The following is a 4,340-nucleotide window of genomic DNA, read 5'->3' as shown; positions in this document are numbered from 1 at the left end:
TACAACTTTCTTCAAATTTATTGTCATCCCTATCCAATTATCTTCTTTGTCTTATCCTCCAATAATTTTATTGACTTTCGGTATAATTAACTACGAAAACAGCCCAGCTTTCTCCTCACTTTATTCTCGCAATCCTTACTGAATCAAAATTTTGTATTCCCCATATTCCATAATTTAACTTCATTGGGTTATATTTGGCCCAACTATTGCCTCATAGTGTCATGGCATCACTGAGTAATCCCCTTCATGCTTAAATTACAATCATCAACTTAATCACGTTACCCATTTCGAATGTTATTTATAACCTTATTGCTTCCTTCTATAACCTTCCTCAATAATTATATTACCAATTTATCTCTATTATACTAAAAGATTCCCATACATATCTAATTATTTAAACAGCTATTTTACATTTCGTTCGAGTCATACAAAATAAAAGCCACTCCTAACTCCTTTATACAGGTAACTACCACATTTTTCCTTAAACGACACTTGCCTAGATTTATGATAATACAACTTCAACTAAAGTATTAAACATCTTTAGGTTCCTCATTGTCTTGATCCAGGCACATCAATGGATCCTCTTCCTCCTGAGATTTTCTCCTTTGTTCTTCAATCCAGGCTTGTTGCATTCTCCTACGTTCCTCATCACTTATCGATGCAGCATTTCTTCTACAACCAGGAGGAAAATGTCGTACAACGTTCACCCCCTACGAGGTTTACTTACCACTGTTACTTTCTCCTTATTCTTTTCTGGTTGTTCCCTTACATTTCTCCCACAGCCTGGTGGAAAGTGTCGGACTACTGTCACGCTCTTCCTAGAACGAATACCTCCTTCGGCTATCCTTAATTTCTCCATTTCTTTAGCATATTCCTTAGATTCCCTCAAAAGGGAACCTCTCATGCTTACATTAATATTATTACTATCTGCACTTTTTGGACTACTCGGTTCGGGCTGCCATCGGCTCCTAACAGTAGAATCTAGCGATCCCTCGCTAATACTATGAGAGGCGTCGGGACTACCGTCTCTCCTAGACATGGTGTGTGTGTCACCAGCGCACCTCAAAACCTATACGCAACCAAGTAGTAATTACTTAATCATTCATGTATCCCAAAAGTAGGTAGGTTTCTATATGTAGATGCATGCATTCTATTCAATCTAACTTAACTTAACATATCTTAACTTAACTAGACTTGGGGCCACGTTGACACTGTAAATTTTAAAACAACTTAAAAAATAAAACTTTAAACACAAAAGTTCTGATCTTTAAAACCAAAAGTTTTAATTTTTGAAACCAAATGCTCTGATACCAATCTAAATTGTCACGATCCAGAACTCCCCATCGGGCCCGTGACACCCGCCGCGAGGCCTCGACAGACATTCTTCATCCCGAATGCCGATCGAAACCCCGCAAGACTCTCGTATCAGCTTTCGCACTTCCTCGATGAGCAATAGTTATCAAATATCAAAATTCAAGGGATTACAAATCATTTCCAAATCAGAACATAACATTTTGTTTTCTAGCTCACAAGGGCATTTTCGTCATTTCATTTTTTTTTTTGAAAATCTCAAAACTTGCTAAAAATGTAGTAAGTAAGCAGAAAATATATATTTAATGATTTAAAAATAAATTAAGTATCTAAAACGTTCATTTGAAGTGAAAATTTGACCATGTGAATATAATAAAAATATTCAATAAAATAAACTATTTTCTTGTAAAATAATTTTCACAAAATTATCGGTATATAATTCTTATAGCGTAAAAGTTAATTATATTCATATATACTATAAAGCAAATAACTAAAGCATAAAATTTCTTTTACAGTGACACGTGGGCCCACCTCTAACCAAAATGCATCGGAAGTTGGAAACCTACAGCTTTTACCGATTCGAGTCCAAATGAAAGTCCTTGTCAAAGTCAGCTAACTATGGAATTCCTCGAGCCTGAAATGTGAGGAAATGAGGGTGGTGAGATTATAAAATCTCAGTGAGTAAACAAATACCATCTAAACTATCTAAAGTCGAGTAAATGGAGACAATTAAAATAAATCATCATATTGTAATTTCATTACCTTTCAACTCATTTCAACCAAATAAAATCAATCCATAAAAATCGAGTAACAACTTGGCTTATGAATTTCTTAAAACTTTAGCTCGTGCCAAAACTCATACTCGGTGATACCTTGCGCAGGGCATCCAACTGAGTCCGTCAAGGCTGTTAAAATTTTTGTATACACTTAAAATATATTTTTAGTTTGAGAAAAATACAGTCGTTCCTTAGCGTTGGCTGAGTGCCCCTTCACGTGGTGGTTTGGCATGAAGTGAACCCTAAGCTTTACCTTAGGAGATACCCTACGCGCCTCTCCGTTCGAGGTAAGAATATAATGGAGTTTACTGTGCCTCTCTAATAGGCTGGTCCACGGAGCCCCCTCTGCAGTGAATAATTAATATATAATCCACCAATCAATAAAATTCATTCTCGCATGACATGACAATTTATCGCAACCTAGCCTCTCAAGGCTGAATACACAGTATAAATAATTCTAACACCAAAATTAGTTTAGCCATTCATGCTCATTTATTGTCATAAGCCATTCAATTCAAAACCATACATTTGCAACACAAGCAGGCAATCTCCAATTACTCTATTTTCAAAACCAGTATTCGATTTTTTCAGAAAATTTATAAAATCATTTTATAAAATTGCAATTTCTCTTAAAACATAGCAATTTACCATTTAAACCCATTTTTCATAAAATCACACAATTGTATAAAACTACTCTAGATAATTAAGACGATAATAAGTTCACTCACTATTCTAGGAGTCGATGTACTCCTAATCCCAGTCTCCAAGCATAATTTTTGTACTTTTACCAGTGTACTTTGCTCACCACCTATCCACAATGTGCAATACATAATTCATCACATCAATGCTTGACCATTATAAAATCAATTCAGGCTCGGTATATATGCATGATATGATGTACAACTTATCATACTACCATTTAAATGCGGTGCTGACCTAATTTGGCCTATTATCTCCAATTTAACTTCAAATCAATTCTTCTCACTTTCTACACTCCAATTATACCTAAATTACCTTAATGATTGTGAATGAGATTCAATTTATCAGTCTCGATAGCAAATTACGAAAATACCCCTAGTGGGTAAAAATTCGTATTTTTGCTCTGAAAATTTCCATTATTTTTCTAGGCTCATAATTCATCATTTCTTAACCAATTCTCCTAGAATGAAAATCAAATTCATCCTCACTCAACACATGGTAAATTCGGCCATTAAGGGTTGTGGGAGAAAATAAATTCTTTTCTTATTGTTTTGTTTCTAAATATGCTAAACTAACTTAAAACACTAACATAGCTTAAAATCAAATTAATCTAACAATTTTCTCTCTCCTAACCCATTTTTCAGAATTGAATTCATCATAATAACTCAATATTCAGCCATGGAAATCAAGAACAAAAGCATGGGTAGGCTAGGTATCAAGGAGAACTAAAGAAATTCTAACTTACCTAGCTTGTTTCCTTGATTTCTTCACTTTTTCTTTGAATTTTCACCTAGGTTTTCTTGTTTTTCCCTTTGCTCTTCCTCTCTTTCTCTCTCTTCCTTGCTTGGCCGGCCATATGAAGAAAATGGGCTGATTTTATTCCTTTTTATAAAGAAACAATAAAATAATAAAGGTATAACACATGGCATTTTCTTATTGGTCCATTTTTAAAATTTTAAAATTTTAATCCTTTTATCTCCACCACACAATTAGTCAATGGTCAAAATGAGGATAAAGGAAGACCATGTGCTGGAAAAATGTCCTGGTGGTGGAAAATTGCAATTTTACCCCTGGGATGGCAAAATTACCATTTTACCTTTTTACTCTAAATTATACCGAAATTAAACATTTTCACTTCTAAACCTCAAATCCTACTCCAATAAGTCAAATTATACTCCAATAAGTCAAATGAGGCCAAAAAAATCTTTTCTAAAATTCTCATTTTGTCCTCAGGTGGCAAATGACCATTTTACCCCTAGATAGCGAAAATTTCGGTTTGACTCCAAATTGATCCTCGAACTCCGAATCACCATATTAAACCATTATGGGACTTTAAAATTCTTAATTTCATCGTGAATTCTCTATTTGATCTAGTTCGAGGGTTAAATCACTTTGTTGTACGTCTAGGTACAATACCTACTTTTTTGTAAATTTTTCGAGACTCTCTTAGCATGCAAACATGCTATCCATCACATGTATGTCATGACAAATATTTTTATAGAGTCAGGCTTGTCATCTTCTCCCCCACTTGGATCAACCATATGATCCTTCTTC

This window comes from Theobroma cacao, unplaced genomic scaffold (assembly GCF_000208745.1).
Source record: "Theobroma cacao cultivar B97-61/B2 unplaced genomic scaffold, Criollo_cocoa_genome_V2, whole genome shotgun sequence".
Classification (NCBI taxonomy): Eukaryota; Viridiplantae; Streptophyta; class Magnoliopsida; order Malvales; family Malvaceae; genus Theobroma; species Theobroma cacao.
The sequence above is the reverse complement of the archived record's forward strand: the minus strand, read 5'-3'. Positions refer to the sequence as shown.